We start from the raw sequence: 11,426 nt of genomic DNA, 5'->3' as shown, positions 1-11,426 counted from the left end.
GAGGAAGAAGAGGAGAAGGGGAAGAGAAGGAGGAGAAGAGAAAGGAGATGAACAGAATAAGAGGAGGAGAAGAGGAGGAAGATGAGGAAGAAGAGGTAAGAGAAAGAATAGGAGAAGAAGAAGAAGAAGAAGAAGAAGAAGAAGAAGAAGAAGAAGAAGAAGAAGAAGAAGAAGAAGAAGAAGAAGAAGAAGAAGAAGAAGAAGAAGAAGAAGAAGAAGAAGAAGAAGAAGAAGGAGCAGGAGGAGAAGCTGAGCCTCTTTCAGCCTCCAGTTCAGGACGAGTGATTTAAAGGTCATTGGTCGAGGTTTTCATTTATGTCTTTTCCAGGTAGAAGGGAAGTGCCTATACCGCCACGTGTCGCTGCTCGTACTGGCACTGGCCTTATGATATGGATCTGGCGAATGTTCGTCTGACGTTTAAAGAAGATTTACTACAACAGGGAAAGTTTAGAGAATAGTTGTAGTACAGGAGAAAGTTAAAAGAATAGTTGTAGCACAGGAGAAAGTTTAGAGAATAGTTGTAGCACAGGAGAAAGTTAAGAGAATAGTTGTAGCACAGGAGAAAGTTAAGAGAATAGTTGTAGCACAGGAGAAAGTTAAGAGAATAGTTGTAGCACAGGAGAAAGTTTAGAGAATAGTTGTAGCACAGGAGAAAGTTAAGAGAATAGTTACATCACAGGAGAAAGTTTAGAGAATAGTTGTAGCACAGGAGAAAGTTTAGAGAATAGTTGTAGTACAGGAGAAAGTTTAGAGAATAGTTGTAGCTCATGAGAAAGTTTAGAGAATAGTTGTAGCTCATGAGAAAGTTTAGAGAATAGTTGTAGCACAAGAGAAACTTTAGAGAATAGTTGTAGCACAGGAGAAAGTTAAGATAATTTTTTTCGCTCAACAGAAAGTTTAGAGAAAATTGCTGTAGCACAAGAGAAAGTTTAGAAAAAAATAGTTGTAGTTCAGGATAAGAGTTTAGAAAGAATTGTTGTAGCTCAAGAGAAAGTTAAGAGAATAGTTGTAGCTTAAGAGAAAGTTTAGATAATTTTTTGTAGCAAAAGAGAAAGTTTATAGATAATTTATCAAAAAAGTATCAAATTCACACAAGAAAATTCACTAGATTAGTTCTGCGTGGTCCTCAAGTGTACTTCCAAACACCGGGAGTGATACAGTGATACAGTGATACAGCGATACAGTGATACAGCGATACAGAGATACAGTGATACAGTGATACAGCGATACAGTGATACAGCGATACAATAATACAGCGTCAAGCTATATTCAGTGCTATTGTCATAAAGGTATTCACAAGGAGCCTCTTACTGATAACTCATCAGTACTCGGTGGCCCGGGGCAGGTCGTGGCTCACTAACAATATGATATACACGTCCATCTTTATCATAAGGGACACGTGCGGTAATATTCCTTCAGATTATATTATGTTGACGGGCAAAATAAATGAATGGAAATATTATGTCTGGAGAGGTTTAGTGAATAGGAGGGGAAGGAGGAAGAGGAGGTGCAGTGAGAGGAGGAGGAGGAGGTGCAGTGAGTGGAGGAAGAGGATGAGGAAGAGGAATGTAGTGGGAGGAGGAGGTGGAAGAGGAGGTGTAGTGGGAGGAGTAGGAGGGAGTGGAGATGTAGTGGGAGGAGAAGGAGGAAGAGGAGGAGGTGTAATGGGAGGAGGAGGAAGAATGGGAGGGGAAGGATGAGGAGTGTAGTGAGAGGAGGATGAGGAGGAGGTGTAGTGAGGTAAGAAAGGAGAGGAGAAGGTGTAGTGGAAAGCAGAAGAGGATGAAGAAGAGGAAGAGAGGAAGAGGAGGTGTAGTGGAAGGCTTAAAAACATAAAGTTAAAAATCTAAACACAGACAAATCTACAACAGAGTGGAGCAATATGCAAACATTAATCAGTTCTAGTACGGAGGAGTGAATGAATGCACGCGGCCATTTATCATCACGAGAGCAGTTACTGTGATGCATTGTTCCCACAGCACTATTATTCACTAGACATATTCCCCAGTCTTCATTTATGACAAAGGGCCGCTCTGTTGGGGCGTGTGTAATAGGCGGGAGGGAGAGGAGGGAGGGGAAGGGAAGGGAAGGGAAGGGGAGGGGAGGGGAGGGGAGGGGAGGGGTGTTGGTGGGGAGATGATGTGGTATCTCTGTTAGCGTCAACAAAGTGGGTACACAATGACTCTCTTATCCAGATAACTTTTCACTTTATGTAGCATCTGGAAGGAATCGGTTAGGTTAGGTTAGGTTAGGTTAGGTTAGGTTAGGTTAGGTTAGGCACAATTTGAGGACTATCTGGTAATGGTAGGTGGAGGTGGTGGTATCTTCAGGTGACCTTCTGTACCAATGTGCCAAACCTACTCTCTCATCATCAGAATCTTAGACTTGGGAAAATGAGAGACTTGAATGGTCGTGCCTATGGTAATGCTCTTAATTTTTCTCATGTAGGAGCAAACTTGGGTTACCTGAAGATTAGGCACCCTAGCTTGTTTCACCTAATGATTCAACATTCTAACGATTACCTAACCTAACCTAACCTAACCTAACCTAACCTTTACCAAATCTAACCTAACCTAAACTAACTATACACCGTTCACATCAGCTTTGAACCCGAGCCTAGAACAGATAATATCAATGAAGCTGATTGGCTGGCGGAATGAGACATGTTTATCTACAACTCTTTATCACTTAATCTTTTTTCTATATATACTACAATGGTAAGTAATATTACCAATTAAGTGTTGATCTAGAATGATATCACAATCCGGGCGAGTAAAAGTTATCATACGTAACACCTCGATGACGTAGATATCTTAGAGTTAATAAAGAAAAAAAATTAAAAATGTTTAGCGTTGTTTCATGTTACTACACCGTCCACCGCTCCAGCCTTGACTCGACCAATCACGAGCTTCCTTTGATTAACCATCTGTCACTGTGACCACCTGAGTATTAACCATCTGTCACTGTGGCCATCTGATCATTCACCATCTGTCACTGTGGCCACCTGAATATTAACCATCTGTCACTGTGGCCACCTGATCATTCACCATCTGACACTGTGGCCACCTGAATGTTAACCAACTCACTGTAGCCACCTGAATATTAACCACTTGTATTTGTGGCCACCTGAATATTAACCATCTGTCACTGTGGCCACCTGAATATTAACCACCTGTCACCTCACATAAAGCATTCTGACCCATGAAGGAAGATGAGAGAGAAGTAACAAGTGAGATAAGTGAGAGGTGAGGTAACTGAGAAGTGAGATAAGGGAGAGGTGAGGAAAGAGACAGGTGATATAACAGAGAGGTGAGATAAGAGAGAGATGGGGTGAGTGAGAGGTGAGATAAGAAAGAAGCGAAATATGAAAGGGGTCAGGTAAGTGAAATGGTGAGGTAAAATAAAAGTGAAATAAACTCACCTCATCACGGTGACACAAACATCACTTTCACCTACGACAATAGACTCATTATCCACACCTTCATCACCAATAAATATGTACATCACTCAAAAACAATCTGTACTTGAGACGAGTCGATAAATTCCAGAATGAACACCACGACTCCTGTTGTCTCGGTGGGGTTGTCCAAATCCTTCGTCCATTGTGTCATATTGTCTCAACGCAATTTTGTATAGATAGTGTTTTGAGTGTATGTATATTACTCCCGCCCTCAGCACAAGAGACTTCAGGTGGTGAAATAAATGACTCACTTACAAGGAAGGAGGAAGTATGCAGCTCTGAGGAAGGAATGTCTTTATATATATAATGGGGTTTATTCACTTTAAGTTGAATTGTTTTCTGATGACATCAAGTGTCTAAAATAAGTTTGATGCTTTATGTGAGATGATGGTGGGTATATGTATATATATATATATATATATATATATATATATATATATATATATATATATATATATATATATATATATATATATATAATATATTTTTACACACAATAAATATACACATAGACACACATACACCACATACACACACATTACAATCCCCCCACATCCTGTACCACCAACATCACTGTACCACCATCACTGTACCATCACCATCAGACCACCAACATCCTGTACCATCAACATCACTAAACCACCAACATCACTGTACCACCAACATCACTGCCCCACATCACTGTACCACCAACATCACTGTACCACCAACATCCTGTACCATCACCTCCACCCTCACCAACATCACCACCAACATCACTGTACCACCCAACATCACTGTACCACCAACATCACTGTACCACCAACATCACTGTACCACCAACATCACTGTACCACCAACATCACTGTACCATCACATCACCCAACATCTTACCACCACACCTTACACACAACACCACACACTTACCACCAACATCACTACCATCACTGTACCATCACCATCACTGTACCATCAACATCACTGTACCACCAACATCACTATACCACCAACATCACTGTACCACCAACATCCTGTACGACACCAACATCAGACCCAACATCCCACCAACATCACTGTACCATCACCATCACTATACCACCACCATCACTGTACCACCAACATCACTATACCACCAACATCACTGTACCACCAACATCACTGTACCACCAACATCACTGTACCACCAACATCACTGTAACACCAACATCACTGTACCACCAACATCACTGTACCATCACCATCACTGTACCACCAACATCACTGTACCACCAACATCACTGTACCAACATCACTGCCACATCATTACCACCAAAACAAACCCACACACAAACCAACATACTCCCAGCCATCACCATCACTGCCTCCCAGCTAGAATTGAGGACATACCACTCACTCCGTCAACGAATGAGACGACAGTGGTGTATCTTGTTCAGCGCCTCTTGACATTTTAATAGCACTTCAGTTTGCCATTGATCCTTAGCTACAAAACTGCTCTCCAATCTCCTTTCCACTCCAGACCTCGGCTTCTATGATTCTTTTTTATTCCATCCGATCGCAGAGGATTTTCAGGAGAGGTTTTAACTCACATCATTCTATCATTTCCGGGGTTCCTCTGGGTGCCGCGTTAGCTCCATTTAAGTTTTTTCTTGGATATTAGTGATCTTCTCTGAGTAACAAAACGACCCGGTACACTTTCTATAAAGATGATTCAACCTTCCGTAGATTTTTCCATATGCCTCACTCACACAGGGAAGATATTGCACGCACAGTTGAATGAGATGTATGAAACATGATTTTTCTGCAACGTCTTTTAACAAATACTTAACTGTTCGTAACGTGAGTATACATAATGTAAACAGATTTTTTACAACACCGTTATCTCACCTCCTTGAATCTGTCCAGGAAAGAGCCATCAAAACAATCAACAACAGTGACCTAAGCAAAAAGTCTCCAACACTGCACATTCTCATAGTCATCCTCCGACTTCTGCTGTTATGCAAACTCGCTCTAAAAGTATCTCTATGGAGGGGTCCGATGGATTTCAAAATAAACTCTGTGAATCCTGTTGTCTCGGTAGGGTTGTCAAAATCCTTAGTCCGTTGTGTCATATTGTCTAACACAAAATAGTAAAGGTACTTTTTGGAGCATGTTACATACTTCTACAGTCACTCAGTAATACCACCACGTCCCATCCACCATTGGCCTACGACAGCATCTGAAAGGGGGAACGCCAGCCTCTGCTCTCAGTATTTCATCTTACAAGAACTACCACTACGTAATTAACTATTTTCAAAACAAACAACAATACATCCAACTTCAAATATCTGTAGTCTGTAGTAAGGTTATGGTATGATATGAATAAATCTAATTATTCTAAAAAGAAACATATGTAAATTTATCCCACAATTTATACAAAACAAAAATAGAAACATTGTCTCCCTCCATCACCTGTTCCCAGCCGGTGGAGGTGTGGAAATACTCCCAGGGCTGCCGTCTTAAAAGGCACTTAAAAAACTGTAATATATATGTAAATAACAGCTTGGTAGGATACAGCAGTGATCTTGTTGCCTCGGGGTGAAAGCCTGGCTTACCATCACCATCATCCCCCAAGTAATAACTGGTGGATGACGCTGTTGATATACCCTGGTGGATGATGCTGTGTTGAAATACCCTGGTGGATGATACTTTGTATTGATAAGGTGGATGAGAGGCTACACCTGATGGATGAGAGGCTACACCAGATTGATGAGAGGCTACACCTGATGGATGAGAGACTACACTTGATGGATGAGAGACTACACCTGATGGATGAGACTACAGCCGGTGGATAAAGGTGATCAGAACACTCTATGGAGGTCAGGGCCACGGGAAGACCTCGTTAAATGGTACTATAAGTTGGTCACAGAATCGTCCTCCAGAGTCCAACAACACTTAACTTTTGTCTCAATCTGTGTCGACCTCTCCCTGGGACTACCGAGACCCGGAACTATTGATACAAAGAACTATTGAGACCCGGAACTATTGAGACACATAACAATAGAACCGGAACTACGGATACGCGGAACTATTGAAACCCGGAACTATTGAGACACATAACTATTGAGAACCGGAACTACGGATACGCGGAACTATTGAGACCCACAACTCTTGATACGCGGAACTATTGAGACCCGGAACTATTGAAACATAACTATTGAGACCCGGAACTATTGAGACACATAACTACTGAGACTACTGAGACCCGGAACTATTGAGACACTAGACCGATTCACCAAGTACCTAACTAAACATAAGAATCCACGATACCTTAGATGAAGCAAAATTTCAACAATAAATCAATTAATCCTTCAAATGAAATCCAGCCTTGACTCTCTTACACACACACACACACACACACACACACACACACACACACAGAAACTCATCCCATTAAAATAATCGACAGCAAAAGTCAGCAAAATATCAGGAAAGGTCACAGTTTTAATCTTTATCTAAGCCGGAGTTAACCCTCGAATAAAAGTGGTGGGGTTTTGAGCCATAACCGAGGGTGGTAGTGCTGAGATACACGCCCTAACAAGCGATCCACACACACACACACACTGATCTCTTTTCCCTGGTCATTAAGGTCTAACAAGTTCAGGTGGTAATTGTTTTGGGGCGGCCTGACACCTGCTCCCAACCCTCTTAAGAGTGGCGGAGAAGCTAAGGTAATTCTGATTGATGATGATGATGATAAAACTACAACTACTACTACTACTACTATTACTACTATTTTTTTAAGAAAACGTGGCCTCAAGCCTCCCCCAATAGCCACACCTTCGCCGCCATTTTATTACCTTAATATTAAATATCCTAATAAATAAGTAGCTATCTTAGCTGTGTTGAATTAGTTGTGCCGCAGATCTATGCGGCATTCAGTGACTGTAGCCTCATAGTCAATATCTGCAACTGTTATTGGTTTTGGGGCCAACTCGTTCCCCTGAGACAGCAAAGCCGCGGCGAAAGAGAGAAGGACAGTCGACATATCATCCAGGCTGTAACATAACTTCTGGGCTTTGCTTCTGTCCGGAGATCACCTGACCAGTGACCTTACCTCACCATAAGAAAAGACTACCCCAGAAAGTTAAAATTAAAGGCCATTACTTTCATCACAACTACAATTTCCTTACAATTCAAATCATAACATACTTCAGTCTTAAAAGCAAGAAGGAATTATCTCCAAACTTCATAATCCAAAAAACAAAAACATTTCTTTCCTCAAAACAAAAAACAAAAGAAATTCCCACAAACTTTTTTTTCACGTCCACGAAATATCTTTCCAAGAATCTGAAACAAACACATAATCTGTTTCACTCGCGACGACAATAACAACCCCTTCACTTCCCATCACCCAGCCCTTCCCAGAGTCAAAAAAATAGACCCCATCCTACACGACCACAAGTTATAAGACCCCTTCACTTCCCTTTATACAACCCTTCGAGGAGTCGCAAAAATAGACCCCTTCCTCACCAAAGACAAAACAAGAACTCCCCTTCACTTCCCACCACCCAGCCCTTCTAAGTCACAAAAATAGACCCCATCCTACACGACCATAAGGCCCCTTCACTCCCTTCACCCTGCCCTTCAGTTACAATATAAAACTGACCTCCTCCTACACGACCACCAAGTCACTTCATCGATATTCATATGATGACACTTGATTTCCTCTCCAAAATGCGGATAAATATTCACACGTTTTCTCTCCAAGGTAATGACCATGTTAGAGGTAAGGAGAGAGAGAGAGAGAGAGAGAGAGAGAGAGAGAGAGAGAGAGAGAGATAATGAAGACGACTTCTCGAGATATGGACTGCCGTCGTTGACTTCTCATCTTCCTTTCTTAAGGAAGTCGAGTGGAAAATGATGATGACAATGACTCAGCAAAGATGATGATGATGACCATATGAATATTAACGTCTGTAGCGCGCGCACACACACACACACACACACACACACACACACACACACACACACACACACACACACACACACACACACACAGCCATTCAGTATTCAGCACGGTGGCACTTCTAGACCCTTTAAAATGAACCATGTTAGGTAATGGCCCGATTAAGCTATAACGCGCAATGGAGTCCTTTGCCAAATAGAGATGACTTCATTTTTATTACTATAACTCCCTGGGAATGACTCCTTACAGCACTGAACTGACTCTTCTTTTTCCTCTGCACTAATATAGCCTTTCCTGTCTTAACGATACTAAAACGTTTAATTTAATCTATCCATCTTTATTTTGGTTCGTTTAAGTTACATTAGGTTTGGTTAATCTATAGGTTAAAGAGAGGATTAAGTAGACAGTTAGGTTAGGTTATGTAGACTTAACCCAACCAAAGTGATCTTACTTAATAGCACGCCATACAGATCTTGTTGTCCCGGAGTCAACAACAGAGGAGGAAGTAAGGGTTCTGGTCACCCGTGTTTACAATAGTCTTCCCACAGTCACACATGAGAAAGACAGAGTTGGTATATAATATTTCAATGTCACATAATACCAGATACATATACATTTGTTTTTAATAAATTGTCAGCTATATAATTTTGTCTAAGTATAAAACCAGGTATGTAAGTTTCTGAATTTATTAGATACAGTATACAGTGGATAGGGGTGTACAGTATAAAGAGTTGTCATACCCTACCTTCCCTGCCATATTCTCCCTTCCCTGCCATATTCTCCCTTCCCTGTCACATCCTCCTTTCCCTGTCACATCCTCCTTTCCCTGCCACACCTTCTCTTCCCTGCCACACCCTCCTTTCCCCGTCACATCCTCCTTTCCCTACCACATCTTCCCTCTCTGCAACACCCTCCCTCCTCTGCCCACCCTCCCTCCCCTGCCACACCCTCCCTTTGCCGTGGTGATGTGTGGGATGAGGAATGACGTGTGAATTAGCTTCCTAGAATAACACCAATTCCAAGTAAGTGTCGATAAATCCTAAGACTCATAAACCAAAATTAAATTACTATACCTGGTGGATCTCTCTCTTAATTGAAGCTCCGTATCACCACGCCATCTCACCTGTAAAAAAAATTCGAATTCGTCATTAAGAATCAGCCCGTAGAGCCTATAAGACACACAGTCACACAACACATAGAATTGAAGAAGTAAAAATAATTTCTAGTCTAGGACGGTGGTCTCTATGAAGAAATGGCTATTTTTAACCCAGGATGAAGGTCCCAGAGGGGGGGTCAATTAGCAAAGTGGTGTGTGGGATGAGGGGTGACGCGTGGTGGTGTGTGTGGTGATGAGGGGTGACGTGTGGTGATGAGGGGTGACGCGTGGTGGTGTGTGTGGTGATGTGGTGACGCGTGGTGGTGGTGTGCTGATGTGATGACGTGTGGTGGTGTGGTGGTGTGTGTGTGGTGATGTGTGGTGGTGTGTGGGATGAAAGATGAAGTATAGTTACCATCTACTCTCCACCATCTACCATCTACTCTCCACCATCTACCATCTACTCTCCACCATATCTCTGACCATTACGATAACATTGTCTCTATAGGGAATCTGCATCACTCCGCCTGGTCCTATGGTCGTAGGAGGCGTGGGTTGAGGTCGTGGGAGGGCGTGTCAGTGATGCATATTATCGACTGAGGGCGTGGTTTTAGGGCGTGGATTGTTGTATAATGGCGTGGGTTGTTGTCTAGGACGTGGGTTGTTTAGGGCGTGGGTTGTTGCTTAGGAGCGTGGGTTGTTGTTGTTTGGGCGTGGGTTGTTGCTTAGGGCGTGGGTTGTTGTTGTTTAGGGCGTGGGTTGTAGTCTAGAGCGTGGGTTGTAGTCTAGGGCGTGGGTTATTGTTTAGGGCGTGGGTTGTTGTTAAGTGACGTGGGTTGTTGTCTGTCGAAGGCGTGGGTTGTTGTTTAGGGCGTGGGTTAAGTGGCGTGGGTTGTTTTCTAGCGGCGTGGGTTGTTTCTAGCGGCGTGGGTTTGTCTAGTGGCGTGGGTTGTTGGCGTGGGTTGTTGTCGAGAGGCGTGGGTTGTTGTTTAGGGCGGCGGGTTATTGTTTAGGGCGTGGGTTATTGTTTAGGGGCGTGGGTTGTTGTCTAATGGCGTGGGTTGTTATCAAAGGCGTGGGTTGTTATCGAAGGCGTGGGTTGTCGAGAGGTGGTTGTTGTTTAGGAGCGTGGGTTGTTGTTAAAGTGGCGTGGGTTTGTTGTATAGGGGCGCAGGTTGTTATCTAGAGTCGTGGGTTGTTGTCTGGCGGGTTGTTGTCTAGGGGCGTGGGTTGTTGTCTGGGGCGTGGTTGTTGTCTAGAGGCGTGGTTGTTGTCTAGAGGCGTGGGTTGTTGTCTAAGGCGTGGGTTGTTGTCTGGGGTGGGTTGTTGTCTAAAGGCGTGGGTTGTTGTCTAGAGTCGTGGGTTGTTGTCTAGAGGCGTGGGTTGTTGTCTAGGGGCGTGGGTTGTTGTCTCGAGGCGTGGGTTGCCGTCTAGAGGCGTGGTTGTCGTCTAGAGGCGTGGGTTGTCGTCTAGAGGCGTGGGTTGTCGTCTAGAGGCGTGGGTTGTTGTCTAGGGGCGTGGGTTGTTTGTCGAGGCGTGGGTTTGCCGTCTAGGAGGCGTGGGTTGTCGTCTAGAGGCGTGGGTTGTTGTCTAGGAGGCGTGGGGTTGTCGTCTAGAGGCGTGGGTTGTTGTCTAGGGGCGTGGGTTGTTGTCTAGTGGCGTGGGTTGTTGTCTAGAGGCGTGGGTTGTCGTCCAGAGGCGTGGGTTGTTGTCTAGGGGCGTGGGTTGTTGTCTAGGGGCGTGGGTTGTTGTCTAGAGGCGTGGGTTGTCGTCTAGAGGCGGGTTGTCGTCTAGGGGCGTGGTTTGTCTAGTGGCGTGGGTTGTTGTCTAGAGGCGTGGGTCGTTGTCTAGAGGCGTGAATTGTCGTCTAGAGGCGTGGGTTGTTGTCTAGGGGCGTGGGTTGTTGTCTAGAGGCGTGGGTTGTTGTCTAGGGGCGTGGGTTGTTG

General features: G+C 43.7%; 1 long non-coding RNA gene across 1 annotated transcript in view; it reads right to left on the bottom strand.

Annotated features, from left to right (window-relative positions):
- The window catches only part of LOC121864759, a 94,319-nt gene extending 84,810 nt beyond the window's left edge, over nucleotides 1-9,509 (bottom strand). Inside the window, exon 1 of the long non-coding RNA XR_006088650.1 lies at nucleotides 9,458-9,509. This is a non-coding gene — a long non-coding RNA (uncharacterized LOC121864759). The remainder of the gene's footprint in view (nucleotides 1-9,457) is intronic.
- Nucleotides 9,510-11,426: the final 1,917 nt, after the last annotated feature.

This window comes from Homarus americanus, unplaced genomic scaffold, assembly GCF_018991925.1.
Source record: "Homarus americanus isolate GMGI-L3 unplaced genomic scaffold, GMGI_Hamer_2.0 scaffold58000, whole genome shotgun sequence".
Classification (NCBI taxonomy): domain Eukaryota; kingdom Metazoa; phylum Arthropoda; class Malacostraca; order Decapoda; family Nephropidae; genus Homarus; species Homarus americanus.
Note: the sequence above shows the minus strand (reverse complement) of the source record. Positions and strands in the feature narration are given on the sequence as shown.